Genomic DNA, 10,000 nt, shown 5'->3' on the forward strand with positions numbered 1-10,000 from the left:
GGACGGACGCCTAATGAAATGATGTGCCGTTCTCGCTGTCGCAGTTCGGATTTCACCGCTGGATTTTAGAGCTCGGGTCGGTGCTGTGGATGAACCGGAGCCGGTGGCGGTCAGCTGGACATGGCCAGGTCACACCTGGCTGATCTGTCCCAGGCCTGGGAGAACTACATGGACTGCCGCGCTCAGGGCGCAGATCTCCAGGTGAGTCGTGAGGGATAACTTTGCTTCCCAAGTAGACGATGAGCAAACTTTGTATGTGGGATTCGCTTGGAAGTTTGGAAAAAGCCTTACGCTTGAATGCTGTGCTTTTCCAAAGGCGTTCTGGTTTACTAGGATGCTAGACAAACAGATGAACTAGTTCTGATTTACTAGATCGGTATATTTACTTGGGCGTCCTCGGTTACTAGACAGATTTACGGTTTCAGAATAACTAGATTTAAATTTGTAGACTAACTAGGTGTTCTGGCTTATTAGACAAACAGATTAACTGGTTTAGCATGTCTAGATCTACAGATTTGACTAGATACGGCCAGCTTTGCTATATTAAAATCAGACTCAGAGTTACTAGTAGACATACTTATTCACTATTTCAGATTTACTAGATCTAACTAGTAACTCTACTAGTAATCTGGGTTTCTAGAAAGACTTAATTTACCATTTCAGAGTTAGCGTAGATTTATTAGGGAGATCTGAGTTACTAGAACAAAATACTAAATATGATTTACTAGATCGCAAATTGACTAGTTCTGATTTACTAGCTCTTGACCTGTAAATTTACTAGGATGCTCTGAGTTACTATACAGCTTTATTGGTTGATTTACTAGATACACACTTGGTTTGCTGGGTTATTAGACATACGTATTAACTAGCACTGGTGAACTAGATTTACTAGGGTTGCTAGGCATATTTACTAGATTTAATGCGCTAAATCTGTAGATGTACTATTTTTATTTTTTGATTACTATGCAAACACATTGACTAGTTCTGGTTAACTGGATCTTGCGCTTTAGGTTTAAAGCGCCTAGTTCGATCGCAGCGAGTTTGTTACACCAATACCAAGCAGCATTTGAGATAAACCATGGTAATGGATAGTTAATTACCTTGGATTATCATGGTGTTCACTGGTAATTGAAAATAATTCTGTGGTATAACCATTGCGCATGCCCAGAAATCGAAATGGCTCTACAACGGTCAGGTGCGTATTTACATCTTTTTAAAATAACGCAGCAAAAAAAAAACAATTTACAGAACACAGGAAGGTATAAATACTTTGGTAATTACACCGAGATACCCTGCTTAAGCACTTCTTGATCATATTTGTCTTATGTGTCTGTTGCTGAGAGCAGCTGTCGTGGAGCTCCAGCCAGGAACAGTTGGGATTATGTTGATTTGATTCTCACTAGGCTGGCGTGTGATTAGTTAACTGTGAATGCATGCTTGATTTTATCATAAGATGCTCAAGTAAAGTGTCAGAAATCGGACAGTTGATTGCATTTCGATAGATGGATGTTCATGAAAGTTTTAGTCTAAAGTAGCTCAAACGCATCCAGACTGACATGTCAGAGCCCTTCTGGATGTTTGGGTGGACTAGATTAAATGGTTAAAAGCCTGTCAACCAGGCTTAACTAGGTTTTGGGATTGATTGTTGTTTTTGATTACTGAATCCTAAAGCTAAAGATGAGACTCCTGAGGACGAGTCTTGTCTCTTGCTTTCAAATGGAGTGGCATTTAATACACAGAGCTGTAGATAACTGACAAAGCTATGCAATATGTTCGTAATCGTAAATCAGTGATTCATCGTGGCTTGTCAGTCAATATATATATGGTTGATGTATCACACAGCCCTGCATTTAGGCGTCTGTGACCCAGACTGTTTAACCCTCTGAGGTCAAAGGCCGCACCATTGCAGTCTTTTCTTGATGACCATGAAAAGAAGTAAAAATGCAAAAGGGTCTACTTTTATTAGTGTATGGTCATAATGACAAATGTGCTTTTGTAAAATAAACAGGCTGCGCTCCTGTCGTCCTCGGTCTCTGCCGAGTTTCATCAGACACGAAATAAAACAACCCGAGTCTTTTAATAGTTGCCTCACAGACCTGGTAAATATATAGAAAACTTGCCTACTTTTCAATGAAAACAAAACTAATATATATATTAAAGTCAACGCTGATGTCCAGTTTTTCCTGTTCGAAGTTCATTATATCTAACGTGATCTCATCCACGTGAGATACAAACATCCACAGAAATAAGAGAAATAACCCAGAATTGACTTCTACCACATCCCTTCCTCAAAGGTCTTGTGGACAAATGTTCTGTATGTCTATTTATGATCTTTCGGTCACTTTTAGTGTGTCATTAACCGCACATGACACATCTGCATTCACACATTATTATAGATTAGTGTAATCAGACTCTAGCCAATAATATGTATTAAAGTGAATATTCATACTAAAAAAACACAACTATCCAGGCTTTTCAAAACCTCTCCAGGCCCTAAAATCCATTAATGCTGCTCAGAAGTGGCTTCAGTGTCACCCTTGCACTGTTAAGTTAGCTATAAAGCGTGTCATTTCTGCAATCTACCATTACTATACAGTATAGGACAGCAACATTTCCGTGTCTTCATCACACTGTACACACTGTTAGAGCGTCTCCTTGTCTTGATATTTATGCAAGCTTGTGGATGTTTTCTCTGGTTCGTGTGTGTTTGTGGCTGTGCGCTACACTTTCAGTTTCCTGACTATGGTTTCACCCCAGTGACAGTTCTTCTCATCGCCTCATCGAGTAGTAAACACTGTATGACGATGCTGTTTCCATTCATGTGTCCAGGTTCTTTCAAATGATTTATTGCCATCCATTTGGTGCTCGTCGTTTTTCATGTGATGGAGTTGAATTAGTTTGTCTACTGATATTAAGTATGGTTATGTTTGAAATGGCACACACGCATATCTACAGATAATATTGTTGCTTTATATAAACCGTATATGCATACATTTGTCTGTAACTATGACCCAATGCGTTTGCTTGTGTAGTAGACGAACCAGAAGTAAAATCGCCCTGTTTGAGGGTTTGTATGCGATGGAGATAAGTTTTATAGTCAAAGTTCATCCCAAAAACAATCTCTGCGTTAGCGTCCATACCGTCCAGTTCTATAACGTTCTGTTTATTACAGCATGCTGCAGCCGTGTGCCAGTTTAAATGCTCACGCAATGCTTTTGTTGCTCATAATCTAGAAAAGAGTCATTCTGAAAGTGATTTCTCGTGTATTGTGATAGCTTCCCTGTTCTCATAGAGATAGCAGGACTAAAGTTCAATTTAGTTAATCAGTTTAATTAGCTAATCTTTTATAGCTTTAGTTTTGGTGTAGTTATTGTTCTTGGTGGAAGTGGGAATATAGGTCTGAAAGTTCAGATTTGAACAATGCTGTGTGTGTGTGTGTGTGAAAATGTGTTTGGTTATACTGAAACCTGGTGAAAACTGTCAGCCGTTATCTCGATGCGTCCTAACACGTTTCCGTTGCATTACATGGGCTGGTGTTTCATTTTAAGAGACTTTCTGCATGTCAGTGTCGCTTTAAATCAGTCAAGGTTTGCGTGCAATGTTTTTTTTTAGATTTGATAAGGGGGATGTTGTTCGCTGACAGGATGCTCGCTGCTCTCGCTTCTTGTTGCTTTTTATGTCTGCGTGAGTAACAATTCATTTGCACACCTGAGGAGCGTTTATTTTCCTCCGGATTGGTCGAGTGTGAGTACGTTAGATGCTTAAAATGTTTTATTTTCAGTTGTAGTTGTTCAAAGGTTTTATCGTGTTTATCATGTCTTATGTGAAGAGTCCAATGCTATTAGATTACTTAAGATTGTTGTATTTTCTGGTGAAGCACCGGAGTAGTGCAGTGATTGAAAAGCCTGCTAGTTTAATCGTGTCTGGCTGTAGAGTCTGTCCATCAGATGTCACCAATTACATCAAGATACGCTCTTCCCTTTGAGCTTTAAATGAACCGTTCACCCAAACGCGTGAAAATACTGACTTTTATTTGCCCTATGATTTCCAAGAGGCAAAAATAATAATGAATGCAAGAAATCATACATTTTCAAAAATAAATGCAAAAATTATACCTCAAACTACTACTACTACTATTACTAATAAAACCTTATGTAAGGAGTTTTTCGTCTTTGTTTTATTATATTAAACCTTTGTTGTGCAATGCTTTGTTTGCCAATTTTATTGTATTCCTTAAATTAAATAATCTTGTAAAACATTCCAGCCTTAATTTCAAAGTTCTTTTTCCAATTTCTTGGGTATTGTTGATTTATTAAAAATATTTGACCATTGAAATGGGAAAATGTATTTACCTATGTTGTTGCAAACAGTTATTTTAGGACACGTAAAATGTCGGGAAAGGATTTTGATCCAGATTGATTTAATGTCTGGAGATTATAGGGATAATCTGATATTCTGATTGGCCAATACTTTCGATCTTCACTTGAGTAATATGTCCTGTGGTTCATTCTGGGTCACGTGTCCCGCGGTGTGGCCTGCAGTGAACCTACACCAGCATCTCAGTTCATCAGAGTTAACCAGAAACATGGGTTTTTAATATTTGCATCAACTGATTGATCTCATCAGATGTTTCTCTGAAAAACCAGCAGTTATGACACATGAGAAAATAAATGTTGCTCTGCTCAAGATGTTTAAATCTACATCTGCAGTGCTAAATACGTGAGTTCATCCTTAAATCTGCCACAGGCATTTCTAAATCACTTTTAAGCAATCGTTCGGTTCAACATCCTGTGTTTCTGCTTTCATGAACTCTTGCGTGAGCCTCACATCTATACTCTTCTCCAACGCCCCACTTACCGCCAGAATGCTTTTTGCTTAGTGGACTAGTTAATTGACTCAAGCGCTTTGAATAATTCATCTTTCTCTCTGGTGAGTCACGTTTTTCTACTGCTGGCTGTGGTGTGATAGATGCTCTTTTCAACTAGAAGTTGCTCTGAGCCTCTGACTCATTTTAACCAGTCAACTAGTTGTGCAAAAAAGTCATTGACTCGTTGACGACCCAATGTTTCATTTATTTAAATGACTTCATATTTTGTATGCAGCTTCATCAGTGTTTGATGTTAACTTTACATTTACTCATTTAGCAGACGTTTCTATCCAAAGTGACTTACGCTGCATTCAACTTACAGTTTTATTTACATTTTGTCACCTCTTGCTTTCCGTGGGAATCAAACCCATTGTCTAAATTAACTTACTTTTTGAACATTTCTGAAACAAATTTGTTTGCATAATTGCAAATATGTTTGGCTCTTTCAAATTGCTATGCCAAGGTATTGAACCGTTTTTTTTACCGGTACAGATTTTACAGCCGTACTGTATATACTGTGTTTACATCATACTCACGTGTATCTGCTGGTTAGCCAGAGGTCAAAGTCCAGATCTGCGCTAAAACAGTCTGCTGCTCAGTAAAATTTTCATGCATGCAAAATAAAATGATAAAAGTAAGAAAATGACAATGATTAATAATAATTACAGAAGCTCTATTGATACAGTTATTATAACACTCATGCAAAATGTTAATAATTTGTAATGTTTTGAAAGAATTATTTTCTGCTCAGCAAGGCAGCATTTATTTGTACAAATAATATTGTATTATTAACTATAAAATTATATATCTGTATATAATTGCGTAGTTGTTCTATATATACAGTGTGTGTGTGTATGTGTGTATATATATATGTATATGTATATATTATTACATATCTTTTTTTTTTTTTTTTAATTTATCTCTAATTTTTATATTTTGTATTGTTTACCTAGGGTCCGAGAATAATGCAGTTTCAGTTCTCTGTATGTATGAGCTGTACGTTTGGAAGAATTAACAGTAAAGCAGACTTGAAAAATATACCTGATTTTAAAAGGGAGCCTCAAAAATGGCCAATATTATTTTTGTAACTTATTTGAACTTAAATGATGCTTTGTTGGTAAAATAAATATGATTAAATTGTTGTTTTGTTATAGATTTTTTTTTCTTTGAAAAGATAGACAAAACAGTAAAATAGCATGTTTTAGCTATTTAATTTATGCAATTGTGTGAAGAAAAAAAAAAAGAATAAATATATGGGAAAAATGCGAAAAACTGTTTTCGGTATTCGGTCTTTGGTCCAGTTTTTCTTTTTGTTTGGTTTTGGACAAAAGATTTAATTTCGTTGCATCCCTAGTGTGTCTGTTTTTTGGCTGGCATCTCTAGGTTGTTTAGTCTTACTTCTGTAGTTCTTCATCCTGCTTACTGGAAGAATGTGGAACTCAAAATTCTCCTCATGATGTTCGTCATAAAAGCATAGACCAAATTAGATCAGTCACTCACAATTATGACTGGAAAAAACATTACACAACAGTCATCCTCTGTAAGATTGGGGTCATACGGCAGTCTCGCTTCAGAGCTGTCACCATCACTGGGCACACATTTACAAATGTATCTTGAGAAGCAGAATTTAAGCAATTTTTTGCAACTTCATAGATCACTGAATGTTAGGGCTACATAGCCAATTAATTGAATTATTCAGTTATATATGCAATATTTGTATTCAGTTACAATTGTAGTTGTGGGCGATAAATCAGTAACAATAGTTACAATTTTCTTGGAGAAAAAAAAAATTAAGAAAAGTATTTTTAAGTGGATTTCCTTGAATTTTGGCTCAACTGAAGAAAAAAAAAAAAAAAAAAAAAAATATATATATATATATATATATATATATATATATATATATATATATATATATTATTTTATTATTATTTATTTATTTCAGTTGAGCTAAAGTTCAAGGAAATCCACTTAAAAATACTTTTCAATAAATGCATGATATTTAAGTAAGTAATCCTGGTCTCAATATTGATCATAAAAGTCATAAAATCATGATTGTCATAATCTTACAGCCCTGGGACTCGTGCTCATTTTGATGCAAAATATTGAATGTTTACCTTTTTTAACTCTCTGTTTGACTGTATATGCAAACTAAGTGTTGAGTGGTTTTCTTTTTTTTTGTCTTTTTTTTTTTTTTTTAATCCTCGACATCAGATCCAGAAACACTGTGTGCAAAAACAAGATCTGCTTTTGTCCTTTTTGCAACAGAAGAAAATGACACTTCTGCAAACCCACCGTAGTTATTCTGCGCCTGGCTCAAGTTAACAGTGGCGACGCTAACATGTGTGACTTCCTGTGCCGCATGTGTGTCTGAGCGATGAAAATGGGGTGAGAACGTGTTAATTACAAGCTGCCCAGTTTTCTTGACAATCTCATGAAAACATATGATCCGCGGCAGTCTCCCAACTAATGAACTAGGTTTAAATTGACTCAAACTCAGATAATGAACTGAGGAAAGCTCCAAAAAGCCTCTTCTTTTAAAACATGTGCATTTGAAGTCTTGATCATCAAACGTTGTGTGTGCAGTAGTGTGTCCAATTACAATTGTCACTAAGGCCTGGCTCACGCTACAGGACTTTTAGACTGATTTTTGCTCTGATTTTCTCGTCGAGCACTTCGATCGACCTCGATGTTCGACAGTGACTATCTGGTGATGTGAGGCGTTCACCGATGGAACCTTGCACCTCTCGATCTGTTCGCACACAAATCTGGGCGGCCCTGGTTTGATATTCAGGATGCAAATCGACGACATTACTGTCACAATAGCCAGTGCCGTGACGGCTCTGTTGGTAGTGGAGACTGAATTTTATAGTAACAGGACTGTGGATGATGTCAAAAACGTATCACAACCTTAAGGACAAAGAGAAGCCCTGGAGAGAAACCACTTCCGTTTTGAATGAGTACAGAAAAGTGCTAGGACCGCTAGCAAATACGCAACCACATTATAATGTATTATTAATTACTTAGAAATGAGCCTGCAACATTACTTTTCTGAAAAGCAAAAACCGGGGCTTGCAAAAATCTGTAAGCTGCAGCAAAAGGACAATAATATTTTTTGTATCCAACATCATCACATAAAAAGTTTAAATCACAAGGCTGGAGCCAAGAAAAAAAATTAAAGGTCATCTCTTGAACTTCCTTTTATTCTTTTAATTTCCTCTGACCTCACTTTTTCCACTTAGTTTTTGTACCTGTCACTTTTTCACAACGCTTTGTTGCAAAACAACCTTCTTATAATTTATTTGCACATTATTTATTTAAAAATAAGCATTGCAATAAGCAATAAAAGTGAGCATAAACATGTTTTTGCATTATCATGGGCCATGTATTGTCCTAAGGAAAATTAACCATGGTATTATTCCTGTGGTGAAAGTATATTTATCATGTTTATGTTTTTGGCAGGTTGATTGTAGTGCTAGACAAACTAGTTACACATTTGTATAACCAGAGTTTTACTAGAAATACCGTAGTGGAACAATATAGAGTTGCAAAACTATTGCTGGCTTGTGGCTATGTTTTTTTTTTGTCTACGCTAGCTTCCTCTAAACCTGTAAAACACTGAATATTTGCCTGCTAAACTCATACTCCTTCCACTAGTAAATATGTCCTTTTGGCAGATTAGCAGCATTTAATACTGCTAACCAATTTGATGCTTAAATGGTAAACAAAGACAAAACTACAATAGTGTTTTTACCTGTACTTTAAGCCCTGAAAAGGAGATATTTCTGCCTCTGTGCTGCACCCAGGCACTCGACTTTATTCTTGAGCATTCGTCCAAGCGCCCTTTTGGGGCGAACCGATTCATAATTTATTAGAGTTTTGTTATTGAATGGCGAATTTGGAAATAATCACTTTTATAATAATCAGGCAAAAACACCAACATTAAAAAAGACCAGGGCGGCAGGCCATAGGGAATTATTTTTAAATAAGCCCCAAAAACTGGAATTTTCACACACTGTTCCCATAAAAGAAGCCAAAAGTCACGTATAATACTTGGTGGTTAGCACGCTAGCTAATGTAAACATCACTGAAATATCAGTGAAGACCTGCTGAGTGAGATCACGTGATCTTAATAATATCTTGTAGTGTGGGCATGTTTAAGATTTGAGGATTTTAACGCTCCTGTAGTGTGTGAACCCTCAGCGTACTGAGAGTAACCTGATCCCGAATTGTTTGCCATACTTGTCCCTGCACTTCTTGTTAGTCTTGATTACAAGACTATCTTGATTCTCATTGCAGATGTCTGGCTGGTTCCACAACGTATTTGGGCTATTTTAAGCAAGAGAAAAGAAAGAGTGAAAATATGAATATGTGAAAATGACTGTCCACTCCGGTTCCTGCGATAGCAGCGTGATGTTTTGAGGAGTTCACCGTAGGGTGGCAAACAGAGCTGACAGGAAACATAACCCTTTCCTGTAAATTGTGGTTGTTGTTGTTTTTTTTCCACATGTGTATCCAGAGAGACTCTTAGTGTTTTATTGAGAAGCCCAGATCTTGGGTCACATGAAATCTGGGAAATCACGATCCGTTATGACCTCTTGGAAAACGCTGAAATAAGACTAGGCAGCAAGGTCTGAATCATTACAGTCACGAGACGGGTCTCCAAAGCCAGATGATATTGAGGTTTGAAATCTGTGCATCCTATGTAGTGTGAATGATATGTGCACAAACTACATAACCGTAGTTTATAGGTGTATATTTTAATGTTCTGAGTTTTGTAGATCATTTGTCTCAGGGGTGTTAGATTAGGCTTTGGTAGTCAGGGCCTGCTGCTAGATGCAAGGACTCTTAGAAGTGTTAAACATGTATTCTCCTGTCTGGTATTTTGGTGTCACAGCTCAAGATAGTAACTATAGTAAGAGTTAGAGACGGTGTTTGTTCTGTTGGAGAGCCATTGACACCGTTGACTTCATTGTCCTGGATCTCCGGAGTGGTTTGTCACATGACATATACAGCTCAGGTGATTGGTTTTGAAAGTGTATGTGGATCATAAGGGACGGTAAATGATCCCCGTGAGCAGAGGAAGTTTGCGTCGCATGATCTGTTTGTTTAGTCAGATTAAGCCTTGATTTGATT

At 37.0% G+C, this 10,000-nt stretch overlaps 1 protein-coding gene and 1 long non-coding RNA gene across 2 annotated transcripts in view; one reads left to right on the top strand and one right to left on the bottom strand.

The window, feature by feature from the left end:
- The window catches only part of nid1a (nidogen 1a), a 155,502-nt gene that overhangs the window by 70,227 nt on the left and 75,275 nt on the right, over window positions 1-10,000 (bottom strand).
- LOC122357053 overlaps window positions 3,630-10,000 on the top strand; it is a 9,577-nt gene continuing 3,206 nt past the window's right edge. Inside the window, exon 1 of the long non-coding RNA XR_006252419.1 lies at window positions 3,630-3,744. This is a non-coding gene — a long non-coding RNA (uncharacterized LOC122357053). The remainder of the gene's footprint in view (window positions 3,745-10,000) is intronic.

Source organism: Puntigrus tetrazona, chromosome 13, assembly GCF_018831695.1.
Source record: "Puntigrus tetrazona isolate hp1 chromosome 13, ASM1883169v1, whole genome shotgun sequence".
Lineage (NCBI taxonomy): Eukaryota > Metazoa > Chordata > Actinopteri > Cypriniformes > Cyprinidae > Puntigrus > Puntigrus tetrazona.